Source organism: Triturus cristatus, chromosome 5_1, assembly GCF_964204655.1.
Source record: "Triturus cristatus chromosome 5_1, aTriCri1.1, whole genome shotgun sequence".
Classification (NCBI taxonomy): Eukaryota; Metazoa; Chordata; class Amphibia; order Caudata; family Salamandridae; genus Triturus; species Triturus cristatus.
Genome location: NC_140587.1, coordinates 577,495,410 through 577,513,223, shown reverse-complemented (window position 1 = coordinate 577,513,223; position 17,814 = coordinate 577,495,410). Strand labels below are relative to the sequence as shown.

General features: G+C 42.9%; 1 protein-coding gene across 5 annotated transcripts in view; it reads left to right on the top strand.

Moving 5' to 3' along the window:
* The window catches only part of CSPP1 (centrosome and spindle pole associated protein 1), a 1,290,317-nt gene that overhangs the window by 559,984 nt on the left and 712,519 nt on the right, over window positions 1-17,814 (top strand). The window lies entirely within an intron of this gene.

Here is a 17,814-nt window from a genome sequence, read left to right as displayed (position 1 = left end):
CTCAGCTCATCTAGGGCTGTAGGAACAAGACATTAAGGTGAATTATCCTCTGGCAACCCAATATCAACCTAGATAACATCCTGATCCTGGCTAGGTCTTGCAATCTGTCTGCAGCGAGAGCTGCTGAAATAGCATTGCGATCGCGCAACAACTAGAGCGCACCCCCACTGTAAAGGTAGAATAAGCTGATGCCATGTACACTGATGGCAAGATAAGGAAGGCCAAGACGTCTATGCCTCCTCTATCAGGGCCAAACTACGGATACTGTGGCGCACACCTCCTAGATGAATGCCCGGCGCAAGGTTGCATATGTTCCAAATGCAGCAAGTTGAAACACTTTGCCGCCGTCTGCAGAGGGAGCTCTAAAGGAATGAGAACACTGGGAAGATAAACTCAAACGAGGTCTATCAGACAACTATCTATGGATGACCCTGAGTTCCGCCATCCTGCACCATGTTATCAACACCGTCTGGGGGACTCCTCGCCTAATGATGAAGAGGAAGTATTGCCCATCTCGTACACAAATTGCCTTAAATGCCACAGACGGCCTCAACCGACCTTCATTGTTGACATTGCAAGATTCAGCCTCAAGGCCCTCATCGACAATGGATATCCAGTAGTATCCACCACTGGCATCAACAAATCATGTACGAAGCCAATCCCCGCTCCAATTAAAAGGAAAGATGACAGTAGAGATAAAAAATTAAGAATGCAAATTCATGGCAACTGTTCAGGTAGTCTACATAGAAGCTGCTACACCGATTGACAGCCACACAGCAGCCACACAGCAGAAGACCTAGGTCTAGTGTCTTTTGTGAGAAACATGAAAGCATTCCAGATGGGTGAACTTATAAACCAGTTTCTGAACTTGTTCCAAGGGCTTGGGTGCCTGAAGGCCACACCAATCAAGCTACACATTGACAAATTTGTGAAGCCGGTAGCCCTCTATCGCAGGTGCATGCCTTTCCACCTGAGGCTGCTGGTAAAACAGGAATGAAACAAACTCGAAAGCCTAGGGGTGATCGAAAAAATATCCGGCCTAATACCATGGGTGTCCCCACTGGCTATCGCTGAAAAGCCAAAGCAGCCTGGTAAGATAGAACTCTGCATTGACATGCAACTTCCCAACCAAGCCATCAAATGGGAACGGCACATTATGACAATGATAATAATATAATAATAATAATAATCCACATTTGTAAAGCGCGAACAATCACCCGTAAGGGTCTCTAGGCGCTGGGGGCCGTTGGGAAGATTAAGCAAGCTATTGCCCAGAGTCACATGGAGCTGGGCTAATCTGCTGCCGGCGCCGGGGATTGAACCGGGATCCCTAGAATCCGGAGTCAGTCACCCTGGCCGCGGCGGCACACCTCTTCCCATGATGGACGACATCATTGCTGACTTCAAAGGGTCAAGGTGGTTTTCTAAGCTGGGCCATAACGCAGAATGTCACTAGCTACTTCTTGCAGAAGAAAGCTGCTATATGACCACATTCTCAACGCATCTAGGATGCTGCAGAGATAAGCGAATGAACTGTGGGATATCCTCGGTGGCGGAAGTCTTTCAAAATGTCATCAGAGAGAAGCGGTCATGCCTACTAGGAGTAATGAATGTGAGTGACGATATCCTAATCCACTCTGCAACTGCTGAAGAGCACCATAGACACCTATGAGTGGTGCTAAAGAGACCACGGCGTCACCCTCCACAGAGAAGTGTTGTTTCTTTCAGAACTGTATTGAGATTTTCGGATACGTCTTCAACCAACAGGGAGTACAGATTGCCCCTTTCAAGTCACATGCCATCACACTAGCCCTAGCACCGACAACGGTCTTCGAGGTGTGAAGCCTTATGGGCATGTCCTCCTACTATAGCCAGATCACCCCGAACCTGGTGACCATCACGGAGCCCCTACATGCCCTGACGAAAGCAGATGCCCCCTGGTAGTGGGTCCAGTTATGGGGAAGAGGCATTCTGAAAAGTGAAAGAAGCCCTACTCAGAAAAACAACAATGGCCTACTTCAACCCTAGGTGACAGACTGATCTCCTTGTTGATGCCAGCCCGGTAAGCATGGGAGCCATACTGTCCCAAGAGGTGGAACCGGGCAAGTGGTCACCGTAGTTTTTGCAAGCAAAGCTCTCACGCCTACAGAGACCCAATACTCCCAGATTGAGAGAAGCATTAGCTATCAAGTGGGCATATGGCCATTTTCACCTATACCTGAGCGTCAGGCCATTCCGTGTGATCACGGATCATCAGCCACCTGTCCCCTATTCCGCGGCACACCACCACACCCCCACTGCGGATCAAACGCTGGGCCATCCAGCTGCAACACTACCACATGGAAGTAATCTACTGACCTAGGGCTTAGAACCTGGCTGATTTTCTCTCATGTCATCCACTCACTCCTTCTGCCGATAATCACAACAGCTTGAATGCCACAGAAGAATACCTAAAAGAAGAATTGATGGAAAGAATGCAGAACAATGTCATACATTTACCCCTGTACAGAGATCTGGGCCTAAATCCATCGCGGAATACCTAAGCATGGTGATGCAAGGTGCATGCCCGCAGGCACTTGGCCTGCAGAAAATCAGTGAAGCCACCAAGTCCGCCTCGGTGTTAGTAAAAGTCATGGAAGATCTCCAACAAGGCTCACGGCAGAACTTACTCAGAGATGTCAGCGGCTGGTAAGGCCCCAAGAAAGAGCGCCTGATAAAACTGTGGAGAGTGCATGATGAGCTGGGCCCCACTCCTAAAGGTCTTTTGCTCCGACGGGCAGGTATTGTCACCCCCGAAAGTCTGAAAGAAAAGATAACAGCATTGGCTCATGGAGGCCACCAAGGGACTATTCGAATGCACTCACAGATGAGGAAAAAATGTGTAGTTCCCTGGGCTGGAAGCTGCTCTAGATGTGACCGTGAGACCCTCTCCCTCATGTCAGATCACAAGCCTCCAAGAATTGCTGGCGCCCCTCATCACCGAGGAACTGAGCACTACTCCATGGTCTCAAGTGAGCCTAGACTTGGGGAGCTTCCTAAAAGGATGCATTAGAGCAATAATGGTTGACAACTACTCAAAGTGACAGACACAACGGCCTCCTTCAATGTAGCCCCAGTGCTGGAAAGGGTTTTTGTACGGTTTGGCTTACCGCAAGAAATAAAGACAGACAACAGCCTGCCGTACAATGGGGTCAGAGTTCAAAGAGCTACTCGACAACTTGGGGATCAGACACCACTGGATTAGCCCTCAATGGCCGCAAGCCAATGGCGAAGTCGAGAGCTTCATGTGCACCCTGAATAAGACACACAGAATCTCTGATGCAGAAGGCGCCAATCCAGAACTGACCATGCACTAGTTTCTAAGGGAATGCTGAGGGACAACCCACTGTACCACACAGCGGTCACCGTAGTCTCAGATGCTCAACGGACATAGGTGTGACACCATTCTAGTCTCGCCAGGATGGACGTCGCCTCCATACGACCTGACTGAAGCCCAGTACAGGTGCACTAAAATCAATGTGCATGCAAACAAGAAGCGATGTGCAAGAATTCGGATGCTGTCACCCGGGGACCAGGTCCTGATCAGGGACAGGAGACCCGGATCGAAGTTTCGAACACCATTTGAACCGGGTGTATGGGCAGTCATCCGCTCAGATGGTACCATGGTCACCACCCGAAAAGGCCAAGAGACGGTCACCAGAAATGTGTCATAGTTTCGAAGGCTGGATTTTCCATCCCAGCCAACTCCAAAAATCGAAGAGCAAGAGACTGATTGGGATGGTTGATACCAGCAGGCGGGCTTCGAAGAGCCACCTGCCAGCAGCCGTACTCCTATGCCAAGCATCCCTAGAAACAATGTCGTCGACACCCCCCCCCCCCCAGCTCCCCCCTCCCCCGGGCAGCCAGGAATCTGAAAACAGTGGCAACCACTCACATCATTAAGGGTACGACCTCAGGACCAATCTACCCCTGAGCCAAAGACTCAGAGTCTTTGCTTGTCAAGTACGACAGCAAAGTTCGGTGCCAAGTCGGGAGCGATGTAACAATCGACAAGCACCGCCTTTACAGTTCTGATATGCCCTGGAACTGCACCCTGCACATTTTCTAGCCAGGCGTGGCTAGAGGCTTTATAATAAAATAGCGAAGACCACACAATATTGTGTGCGTCTGTCACATTGGTGCTGCAGCGCGACAGGGCCAGGCTTAGGGCCTAGGGTGAGGCCCCAATACAAGCAGGTCTCACCCGCCATGGCGATTCAAAGCCAGGTGCTGGGAGGCTCCAGCAAGTAGCTTGGCGTTTGGCAGGGTGCCAACCTTTGGGGGGGGCTCTCTCCTATAGCAGCCAGTACTTCATACCTCACTCCACAGCAGTCAGTCACATCAGTACAGCACATCCGCACGGTGGCCACAGAGTAGTGCTGCGCTCCCATAATCTACAGCACAAGCTCCACTTCTCTTCCAGGGGGATCCTCAGAAAAATCGGAAAATATATAAAAATTATATATGAAAACATATATATACTTGAAGATGAAGGATCACAAGAAAACAACAGCCAGCCAGGGCAAAAATCTGGATCCCAAAGGATACAATGAGTCACAAAGAAATAAAATATCCAAGGAAGAAGTGACTCAAACAGATAGATTCACCAAAGAACAAAAATATATTTCCACTACAACGTTTCAGCTTCCGCCTTCCTCAGGTAGTACAAGATGGTTAGCTCTGTGGCTGCACAGATGACACAGCTGAATTTTCAAAAAGCATCATGAGTGAAGATTCCATTTGGAATGTGGAATCAATGCAGTCCTGAGAGCTCTTGAGATATGCAGTAATCAGGCCCAGTACAGGTGCACTAAAATCAATGTGCATGCAAACAAGAAGCGATGTGCAAGAATTCGGATGCAGTCACCCGGGGACCAGGTCCTGATCAGGGACAGGAGACCCGGATCGAAGTTTCGAACACCATTTGAACCGGGTGTATGGGCAGTCATCCGCTCAGATGGTACCATGGTCACCACCCGAAAAGGCCAAGAGACGGTCACCAGAAATGTGTCATAGTTTCGAAGGCTGGATTTTCCATCCCAGCCAACTCCACAAATCGAAGAGCAAGAGACTGATTGGGATGGTTGATACCAGCAGGCGGACTACGAAGAGCCACCTGCCAGCAGCCGTACTCCTATGCCAAGCATCCCTAGAAACAATGTCGTCAACACCCCCCCCCCCCCCCCCCCCCAGCTCCCCCCTCCCCCGGGCAGCCAGGAACCTGAAAACAGTGGCAACCACTCACATCATTAAGGGTACGACCTCAGGACCAATCTACCCCTGACCCAAAGACTCGGAGTCTTTGCTTGTCAAGTACGACAGCAAAGTCCGGTGCCAAGTCGGGAGCGATGTAGCAATCGACAAGCACCGCCTTTACAGTTCTGATATGCCCTGGAACTGCACCCTGCACATTTTCTAGCCAGGCGTGGCTAGAGGCTTTATAATAAACAAGCGAAGACCACACAATATTGTGTGCGTCTGTCACATTGGTGCTGCAGCGCGACAGGGCCAGGCTTAGGGCCTAGGGTGAGGCCCCAATACAAGCAGGTCTCACCTGCCATGGCGATTCAAAGCCAGGTGCTGGGGGGCTCCAGCAGGTAGCTTGGCGTTTGGCAGGGTGCCAACCTTTGGGGGGGCTCTCTCCTATAGCAGCCAGTACTTCATACCTCACTCCACAGCAGTCAGTCACATCAGTACAGCACATCCGCACGGTGGCCACAGAGTAGTGCTGCGCTCCCATAATCTACAGCACTAGCTCCACTTCTCTTCCAGGGGGATCCTCAGAAAAATCGGAAAATATCTAAAAATTATATATGAAAACATATATATACTTGAAGATGAAGGATCACAAGAAAACAACAGCCAGCCAGGGCAAAAATCTGGATCCCAAAGGATACAATGAGTCACAAAGAAATAAAATATCCAAGGAAGAAGTGACTCAAACAGATAGATTCACCAAAGAACAAAAATATATTTCCACTACAACGTTTCAGCTTCCGCCTTCCTCAGGTAGTACAAGATGGTTAGCTCTGTGGCTGCACAGATGACACAGCTGAATTTTCAAAAAGCATCATGAGTGAAGATTCCATTTGGAATGTGGAATCAATGCAGTCCTGAGAGCTCTTGAGATATGCAGTAATCAGGTTGTGTTGTCAGTAATGTTCAGTCCATCTGGATGCAGTGATTTTAAACGGTACATCCAGAAGTTTTCCCTGGAGTCCAGTAGTTCTTCCTTTGAAACATGTTCCACGGGGAAAATCTTCAAATCTGATAGTGAATGATCCACAAGGTTGAAATGATTGGCTACAGGCTGGTCAATTTTCTTAATAATTATTGCAGATTTTTGGTTCCTGAATCGTGTACGGAGGTCATTCACTGTTTGGCCTACATATTGTTTTTTACAGCTTTGCCGTTGGCACTGAATCACATAAATAATGCATGTTGAGCGACATGTAAGATGCTGCCTTATTGCATAGGTCCTTCTCGTAACAGAACTAGTTACAGATGATGTTTGTAAAAGATATTCACACGTGATGCACCTTTTAGAGTCACAGCAATGAACCCCTCCATTTGTTACAGCTTGCTTGAGTTCAGCTCTCACAATAAGAGATCGTAAATTTGGAGCGTAAATTTGGAACTCTGCGGTAAGCAATGACTGGTGGTTTTGGAAAAACCTTTTGCAATTTTTCACAAGTGGACAGTAAGGGAAATGTTTTTTGCATTATATCTCTGTAGTTAGGAGCTGATGGATGATAGTCAACTACAAATGGAGTTCTGTCACTTTTGTTTCTGCCGTTGGTATTCCAAATACGTGCTTCTCTGGGTAACTGCAAAGACTTGTCAATTTGTTGCTGTATGATATGCAGAGGATAGCCTCGCCTTTTAAATAATGTAGCAAGCTCCTGTAGATGGTCTTTACAGGTTTCCTCATTGCTGCAGATGCGTCTTATTCTGAGTGCTTGGCTGTAGATGATGCTCAGTTTAGTGTGGTGTGGGTGACATGAAGTCCAGTTTAGATACAAATGAGCATCTGTAGGCTTGTGGTACAGATCAGTTGTAATTTTGTGTTCATGAATGGTGAGTAGCACATCCAGAAAAGGGAGGTGAGGCTTCTGTTTAGTATTGCTGCTGGTAAATTTGATGGTAGGATGGAGATTGTTGATATAAGCTGTAAATTGTTCCAATGTTCTACTTCCTGCATGCCATATTATAAATATGTCATCAATGTATCGTAGCCATACCAGTGGTTTGATGCTAGAAGTAGCAAGTATACAGTTCTCTAGTTTGCCCATGAAGATACCAAAGCAGCGATTGCCTCACCAATATGCAGCAAAGCAAAGCATAAAGAAAGCGAGACAGAATCACATCGTTACCGGGTTGAACACCGACGTACAGAGTCGGAGGACGCCGCCACGTTGGAGGTCTCCCAGGTAAGATTATCCATGCGATTCTTAAGCTAATCTTTATCAATGCTGCAGCGAGCCTAGTTCTATACGCGCTATCTGCTACTTTCCAGCCGCGTACATAGAACCCAATTAAAACGAACACTTTCAACAGGCTCTCTCGACGAACATAAATCAATTGTTTTTTGAGGGGTTATGTACTCCCATTCCTCGACAAAGAACCATCAAGATTGATTACAAGGCCCTACATCTTCAGCCCTTAATAAAAGGCGCTTTAACAATTTTACAATTATTCAATCCAAAATATCTGTGGTGGCAAGACAAGTATCATAACATCAAAGGAACAATTATAACAAAGTAAATCAAAGCAGAAATGGAGCAAAGGGAAACGAAAACACGTTTCTTACAACGAGGTTACAGACACGCTGACATCGTACGAGGAGAATTAAAAATGAAGGAAAAAAGCAGAGTGGAGTTACTGACAAACAGTGACAAATAAAATGTGACAAAAGAAACAACTGAAGATAATCAACCACGTTTGATACTCACCTACAGCAAGGAAACCTTTAAGATTAGGAAAATACTGAACAAGTACTGGAGCATACTACAGAAAGATCCCGATATTGGCATGAACATAGGGGACTACCCGCGGATATCTTACAAAAGAGCACCGAACCTCTCGGATCATTTGGTACGAAGTCATTTTGTAGCCACAAAATCTGAATCTTGGCTACAATCAAGATCTAAGGGATTTACCAAATGTATGTCCTGCAAAGCTTGCAAGATTGGTAAAAATCTAAAAAGTATCAAAGATCCAACTGGCAAAACTTTTCAGATAAGGGAGACCATTACATGTGAATCAACTTTTGTGGTCTACATACTCCAATGTTTTTGCGGCAAACAGTACATTGGAAGTACAATATGCCCCCTAAAAAAACGCATACTAGAACACATGCGTGCGATTCAAAACTTGGACATGACATATGCAATCGCAAGACACATGTCACTGCATGTGGGGAAATCGTGGTTGGACACAAAATATTCGGGACTTGTGACGGTGCCTCCAAATGAACGAGGTGGAAACCGTATCCAGAAACTACGTCGGCTGGAGTCACGCATGATAATGAGGTTCAAAACCAAGCATCCTCTGGGTCTAAATGGGGATGAGGAACTTCATGTCCACCTATAGACATTCCCAATATAACTGGCATATGACAACACAGTATATCCTTGCTGTATTAGCGAATAACTTGCACGAATATGATCATATTCATCAGAATTGGGACTCAACTTTCCATTGAAATTCCATATAATCATGAAAAAGCTAGTTCAAATCCACACAGATATATAGGATTTCAGTAACAACTGTATGTCAATTGGCACTCAGCCATGATTTCTTGCTGAACACAAAGCTATAATCCACACTCTGTGACATACTAATATGCACAACACTTCATATGTCGCTTTCATACAATTGAAATATACAAGGTGCCTCGCATTCAGTAATCAACAATGAACACATACTCAAGTGTCTTACATAAAATGTTTTTTTGTGTCATAAAGCACTGATTGAGGTATATATGACCTCTTGATAGCACCGAAGCAGGGCAGCATCTTTATATGTGTACACCCTAGAACAGGAATGAAGTGAATTCCCTATTGCTTATATTTTCTAAACTACAACACCCAGAATGCAATGTAACGGCACCTTTATGAATGTGTATAAAAACAAGAAATGAAAGTAGGACTATTGTAACAATCTACTGTGACCAGGAACTACGGTTCGAAACGCGTAGGGAGGATTACGTTTTGAGATTAAATAACATCTTTAATCGTCGAGAGGAGTGCCGCGTCATTATTCTTTTTGCTAGTAATATATATATATATATATATATATATATATACACATATACACATATACTATTTTTTCTAACTTTTAAACTACATAAAATAAACTGCAAAAGTACTGTGTAACGTAATACATTTCACAAATTACAATGAGTTTTTAAATAATCCAAAACAATTTAACATTCATATAACATTTTGTCTCCCATTTTTGCTGTCATCAGCTACTACTTAACTTCACTATTCACAGTGATGCCAGTGTAGTTTCATCATAAACAGCAGGGGAAAAAAAAAACAATCAACTAGATTGTTAAAAAAAAAAAAAAACCCTAATTCTCTCAAAATATAATACAAAATGAACACAAATAACACATCCAATAGTACTTCAAATGTTAAAAGCTTACCTTTACTTCGTAGATTGTCTGCAGATTTACCCAATACGCCAGATAATGTATCAAAAATTTCGCTTTGAAAGCATCCAGTATGAATTCCTTCAAGATCTTACGTAGTTTCTCTGCACATTTTCCCAATACGACAGATAATATATCAAAAATTTCGCTTTGAAAGCATCCAGTATGAATTCCTTAAAGATCTTACGTAGTTTCTCTGCACAATTTCCCAATACGCCAGATAATGTATCAAAAATTTCACTTTGAAAGCATCCAGTATGAATTCCTTAAAGATCTATACACCTTCCCATGAAAGTCGATTAGTGCATCTAAAATCTTTGTTTCAGAAAAATTAAGTATGAGTTGGGTAATTCATAAGGCAATCTCTGTTTCCTTTCCAAATGTGTATCATTACAGTGACTCCAACCATTATTACACTTTAAATAAACTGTATAATGTTCACTTGTTCCAGTATGGAAAACAATAGCAACTGTTGCAAAAGTTCTTCCAGAAATAGATACTTGATTAGAAACAAAAATACAAACCAGACAACGTTCTAACTAGAGATACTGCAACATATACCATTCCCTCTTTAAACACAGTTTTTCCAACATTTACCAAAGCATTATCTACACTTAAACCTTGTGATTTGTGAATAGTTACTGCATATGCTAAACAGAAGGGAAACTTTTTTCTACGAACATACAAGTCTTTTACAAGCAAAAACGTGCGGCAGAACGTGCAATCTGTCTTACCTCTGCAATCTGATCAAATTTAACTTTAAAAAATTCAATTCCATTTCTATTTTGAAATTTCACAAAATCAACAACTGTCCCCATTGCTCCATTCACTAATCCTTCTTCTACATTCAGATTACGCTTCAAAATTACCCGAAAGTTTAAACATACATCTACATTTTTTTCTAAGGCAGCAGTTTTTGATGCAGACTTTTCCAAAGAATCCAATTTAGTCTATAGTTTTTCTGAAAGAACAATTGTTATTCCTTGATGCTCTATTTTATCAATAGCTTCAATGTGAACTATTTCTCGATTTTCTAATTTCATAAGCTCTCTAAATGTATAACACTCTTCCACTGTAGGCATTAAGCAAACTATAGACTTTTTTTCTTTCATTTTCTCGTACATTACTTCTGCTGGTGTGTTTTTATTTGTAAACAAGTTCTTTAGTAGGCGACTTTGAAAAGCTTCTTTATCATGTTTGCTTAGAACACCAATTCTTACATCTTTTAGAATATTTGCATAATCTTCATCTCTTGCTTGTCGCGTATTCTGAGTGAGTTCTTTATATTCAAAATTTAACCACAGATTCAAATTTCCAATACTTCCCAGAGATTTCTCTGTGTGTATATGTAGAAGAGTTTTAAACACTTGTTCTCCTTTTACAGGGGTTAGTTGTAGCAGATCTCCAAATACAATTAAATGTTTTCCTCCAAAGAGAACATCGTAATCTGTTTTTAATACCTGTTGCATTCTTAAGTGTACAAAAGCAAGCATTAAGTTTGAGACCATGCTCACCTCATCAATAATGAAAAGTTTCATTTTTTTCAGCACTCTTGTGAACCAGTAGTTTTTTGAAGATAACTGGTCAAAACTTTAATTAAAAAACGTTTACCTGGCCCAGCTTGACCACTGATGTACATCAGAAGAGGTTTAAAAGATGAACACAGACATTCTTTTTTTTCATGCAACAAACCATGTTCTACCCGTTCTCTCACTTGCACATATATTTCTTTCTGTTCAACATTTACTTGTTCTTCTAACTTTTCCAGTGTTCTATTCTCCTCGTGTGCTTGTTGCATTGCAATTTCGACTTCAAGCATAGCAATCGCTGCTTCATTTTCCAGCATTGGTTGTCCATGAGGATCTTGACTACATGGACCGCTACTTTGACTATCTTGAGAACTTTCATGAGCTATTTCAGCTGTAATGGTCTTTTCCTGTTCAACTTCATCATTCAAAATTTTTAAATATGTAGGGAAAATTGGACATCGAATGCTATCTTTACACGCATTAAAAGAATCTTCGTAGCAGTCAAACTCTCCAAGTAATTCACTTTCGCTACGCCATGGTTTAAACAGCTGCAGAAGTGCTAAATAGTAACATTCTCGCTTATCTGGAGTTTCACAACTAAGTTTCTTGTGGTTTATAAGATTACCCTTTGCATGTTTTACTAAACAACCATCACATCCAACTACAGCAAACTTTCCTTCTTTTAAATTCTATTTAACATTTCTTTTGAAGCTGTAATGTTGAAGTACTTCATACAGACATAGCTGTTCCAGATGATGACTCTTTTTCGGATAGTATGTGTTCAACATATTAGTATTAAGAATGTCTGTACTATCTGGCTCATTTGCTGCTAATTGTTCAATTTCTTCCACTGATTTCAACACTCTATTTCGTTTGCAGGCAAGACCTAAACTTACCCAAATGATTCCTCGTGACTTTGAATATAAACTTGAAGAACACAAGTGGTCTGAACATTCATACGATCCAATTTCTCGGTGGGAAAGCATTTTCAAACTAAAGCTATTCAATTTTTTAATAAGACTATTCTCTTGTGCAATTCCTTCCCACATTTGTTTCATCTCTGCTTTTTCAGATTTTGTTATGTACGATGTAACATAACGTGCAACAGCAATTGAGTTATCCGCAACATACTGGATGTCCATGTTGGCATTCCACATTTTTAAAATGACTGGATGATAGTCATTGATAAACTTTGACACTTCTGTTCTTTTTAAGTTGTAGGTATTCTTTGGAGATTTCCGAGTTATTGTGTGCCTCACAGAAGAAAAAAAAGAATTTACTCTTCTTTTACAAAGGACTGGACGGGGAAAACCAAAGTGACATTTGGTGTAAAACTTTCCTTTAGACTTGTATTTTCTTCTGCAGAACTTTCCACAACGGTGACTTTGGAAACGTAAAACTTGCTGTCTCAAGCTTCTATCTCCTCCTTCTCTTGGAATCTCACCTGTTGTTCGATGAAAGACAATACTGTTTCATCAGAATCAGTTCCAAATTTAGGTGCATCCTTGACCCATAGTAGCATATGTATATGAGGTGCACCTCTTGCTTGGTACTCCTTTCTCCAAAAGAAATCGGTAATTTCTCTAAGAGGTGGATTATTTTTATTACAGATAAGACATCATACCTTGAAACTTATGATTAAAATATCTGCACACATTTACAGGATCCAATGAACACAGTTCACCAGGAGTCTTTATTTCAACATTTTTTATATTAGAATTCGCTTCTCTTAAAAATTCAAGCAAATCTTCCCATGCATACTCTGCAGAGCTAAGTGTGACAAACCATGTTGGTGTACCTAAGTTCCGTAGCATACACTTGAGTTCTCCATGACGACGATACCAATACTCATTTGTTCCACGTTGACATGCCATCAAATTGATTAACTGTGCTTCTAAATTTTCATCTGTTTCTTGAACTTACTCCACAAATTATTTCGCAGAAAGAAGTGATTGATGAACTCCAGTTTTAAGTATATGATTCACTGCGTACGAGAGAGAAGACAGATCACTTTCAAACAAAAGGTGAAATATGTATGGAATGCACTGTTGAAATCTAGGATCTTCAGAATATAATCTTGTTGACCGATATTCTGAAGATGGAATCCGTACAGGTCAGTCATCATATCGTCCACCTTCTCCAATAGGAAACAACTGTGGAAAACAACGAGCTTCCAAGCTTTTCTCCCATACACTCATTGGAGTTCCCTGTGCTTTTTTCATTTGAAATAACTCAATGCTACTTCCTATCACTTCTTTTGAATGCAAAGGACATATTGTATAATGTTCATAAATCTCTTCAGTCCTTGACTTGTCCACTCTCTCTATTTGACCACTTGATATTTCAAAATCATCTTCTAAACGTATTACCTGTTCATCCACATTCACATTCTTATAATAAATATTGTTCTCTATAAGATATAAGGTAGCCTTTTCAACTTTAAAAAAAACAAAAAAACATTTTATTGATAATTTAATACACATCGAGTAGAGCAGTTCACAGACATGACCGTATTCAGTTAGTAACCCATATGCTGTAACACACAGTAAGTTCGTACACAATAAAAGGACCTATAGATACAGGTGTGCCCACCCCACCTCCATATAATTACAAAGTTTCTTTGTTTCACATTGGTATTTTCTCATAGCATATCCATTTTCTGAATATCAGTCACTCATGCCTGAATCTGAGTCATCGGGAGGGTGGGGGGGGGGGGGGGGTACATATGTTTCCCCGAAAGTTGTTCTATTTCCCCTACACTCGTGTCCATTTTCGGGGGCATCCCCTATTAATAAAAACTGCCTTTTCTGCCACCATGGCGCTATCAAGATCTCAATACCACTGCTGATGGGAAGGTGCAATTTGGGCTCCCCAGTGTCTTGCAATGTTCCTTTTAGCCAAGGTGATGCTAAGTGTTGTAGTATGGGTTAACCACTCCCTATGTACAACGCTAAGTTAGCATAACCTCGATGGCCGTTAGAAAGCCAGCTTGCCGCTTCTGCTGCTTTTGCACGCGACACTGTTGTTACATGTTATTCATTCGAGAACTGCTGACTCGACTTTGCTTCACATGAGAACCGTCTGTTGTTTAACATCCTTAACAGCGAGCTGTGACCTTGGTCTGTACACCGTGTAAAGAACGAGTCTGGGTCACTAGACGGGGCAGATTGTTGTGTTCAGGTTGATCGTACCACTTTTTAGCCATAACATACATACAGCTGCCAATACCTGAAAGACGAGCCCTTTAATATTACAGAGCAGCATGTTTTCTGTTACATTCGAAACGAAGAGCTGTTGCAGGAGAGAGCCTAGCTCATCCTGTGATGTGATTCCACTAAGCTGATCTATAAGGTATGGGGTCCCCCATGCAAGCCTAAGAGACCTTCTATTAGTCTAATACCTTATTAGTTGCTAGAGAAAGGAGGGTGGTTGCTTTCCACTGTCATTATTATTATGATTGCTCCTTTCATTTTCTATGGTATTGTAACAATGCTGATGGTGCTGATCCTAACCATTTGTCTGCTTGTGTTAGCCAAAGTACTGCATCTTAGGACGCGAGGTTTATAAAATAAACTCTTTAAACTTTACCGTGTCTTTGTTATTCTGTTGTGGACTGATATATAGCTACCAACGGGTATTTCGGATTCCCACCACTCCTGAGAGTATCTAAGTCGCTTGTTCTGGGTTGTCTATACATTGGGACCACCGAGCTAAATCTCGGATAACGAATGGGACACTAAGCTAGTCGGATAGGGGTTCTTGGTTCAGAGGGGAGTTTCTAGTACACCACAATTCTCTGAGGTCCTGGTTTCCTGCGCATAGTTCTGTGCATAAGCAGAATCCCGGCAACATGGCGCACCTAACGTTTGGTCTTTTGATCTGAGACGCCTTAGTAGTGCTTTTATTAGTCCACAACGCCCTCACTCTGGTTTCCGGACAACAGGAGTGACGGCTTAACCTACCTAGGTTTCGACTAAAGGTTCTTTCAAGCTTGATAATTAAAAAGGTTTTCTTTTTCTGTTCCTTTTTAAAAAGTCCACCCTCACCTGCATGTCACGCTTTTTGTCACTAAATATGTGAGCACTTGAATTCAACCTATGTACAATAAATAAGTGTCATATATTGACCTTTCCTGTCCCCTGTTTCTCTATATTAAGTATTATTCTCCCGTATGAGTCTTTGAACCTATACAAAATCATCCGCCCTCCTAAGGGTTTCTCTTTGCACTGGACCTTCTTAGGCCATCCCGAACCATTGTTTTCTTCCACATAAAAAACAGGGGAAGCAGCAAGAGAAACGGAGGTCCCGTTCTGCGCCGCCGGTGCAGATACAAAGTGAACGCACTTATGATTTGCGCGATCGTTCTAATATTAAGTCACCTGATAGATTTCAGGTTCCTGTACAACGCTCTCCTCGTTCTTCACAGGAAACATCGGCTTTTCAATCCGGTGGCGGAGATCGTGGGAAGGGAAGGGGTGCTCAAGGTCATGAGCAGCCCCGTCAGACTGACGGTAAAGGCAAGCAGGACGAGTCTGCACGTCAAAGACCCCGTTTCAAAAGAAGAAAGTTGCTGCTCTGACTGCGAGATATGCCTCAGATGGTACGGACACAGCTTCTGAACCAGACATGGGCGCTAACGCTGCTAGACAGTGCGGCGGAAGTTACAGTAGGGCGACAAGCGCTGCGTCCGTTTCTGGCGGCGACAGCAACTGATACATTTGTAAGTGTTGAAACTGCTGATACTCGCGTAGCTCCCCCTGAACGGATGTTTAAAATTGACTCTTTGTCTTGGTCAACTCATGGTGCATCCATCGATGTCATCTTTTTTCCAATTTTTTCATGGTTTTTTCCCTGACGACATCATTTTTTCCATTGCGTCATTTTTTTTTTTTTCTTTTCGAACTTTATACTTACCTTATATGGACTTATAGTTCATGCCCTTGGTTCCGTTCTTTCTAACTTGAACTCTGCGTTCTTGATAAGTGCGCCCCTAGTGGTTAGTAGTCCGATCAAAGGGGGGTGTAGTATGGGTTAACCCCTCCCTATGTACAACGCTAAGTTAGCATAACCTCGATGGCTGTTAGAAAGCCAGCTTGCCGCTTCTGCTGCTTTTGCACGCGACACTGTTGTTACATGTTATTCATTCGAGAACTGCTGACTCGACTTTGCTTCACATGAGAACCGTCTGTTGTTTAACATCCTTAACAGCGAGCTGTGACCTTGGTCTGTACACCGTGTAAAGAACGAGTCTGGGTCACTAGACGGGGCAGATTGTTGTGTTCAGGTTGATCGTACCACTTTTTAGCCATAACATACATACAGCTGCCAATACCTGAAAGACGAGCCCTTTAATATTACAGAGCAGCATGTTTTCTGTTACATTCGAAACGAAGAGCTGTTGCAGGAGAGAGCCTAGCTCATCCTGTGATGTGATTCCACTAAGCTGATCTATAAGGTATGGGGTCCCCCATGCAAGCCTAAGAGACCTTCTATTAGTCTAATAATACCTTATTAGTTGCTAGAGAAAGGAGGGTGGTTGCTTTCCACTGTCATTATTATTATGATTGCTCCTTTCATTTTCTATGGTATTGTAACAATGCTGATGGTGCTGATCCTAACCATTTGTCTGCTTGTGTTAGCCAAAGTACTGCATCTTAGGACGCGAGGTTTATAAAATAAACTCTTTAAACTTTACTGTGTCTTTGTTATTCTGTTGTGGACTGATATATAGCTACCAACGGGTATTTCGGATTCCCACCACTCCTGAGAGTATCTAAGTCGCTTATTCTGGGTTGTCTATACATTGGGACCGCCGAGCTAAATCTCGGATAACGAATGGGACACTAAGCTAGTCGGATAGGGGTTCTTGGTTCTGAGGGGAGTTTCTGGTACACCACAATTCTCTGAGGTCCTGGTTTCCTGCGCATAGTTCTGTGCATAAGCAGAATCCCTGCAACAGTGTGGCCCAGTTCTACGCCGCATGGTTTAGATCAGTGGGTTCCCACACATTAAGTAAGCACATCCGAGGTTCGAGAGGTACCTCGGACACACACACCTGGGTGATCGTCGCCATAACTGCTCTCCAGTATTGTGTGATGTGGGGGCAGTCCCATATTGTGTGGTGGAAAGATCCAGTGAGCCCGCAATCCATCAGGCAAAGTGGCATGTCAGCTCTCCCTATTTCATGCAATACCGACCGCGTATAATATTGTCTGTGTAATATTTTGAGTTGCACAAGTTTTAATCTGAATGGGGTCACCACCTCCCGCGGGGATGCCAGCGCCTCCTGCCACTCCTGTTCTTCCAATTCCCCCACCTCTTTTAGTGTGTGTGTGGAATCTTTCTGATTATTTATCAGCTTTCGATAAGTGAAAGAGATTGCCTTTTTGGATAGCGCGTCTGTGAGTAGACGGTCCTCGAGTGAAGAGGGCAGATCTGTTCCTGGGGGTATGGTCTTTGTAAGGGCATGTATAATTTGAGTATAGCGATATTGTTCCCTTCCCGCCATCTGGTACGTCGCCTGTAGCTGTGCAAAAGGAACCACCTCACCTTTTTTCCATAGGTCGCCAACTTTAGAAATGCCTATAA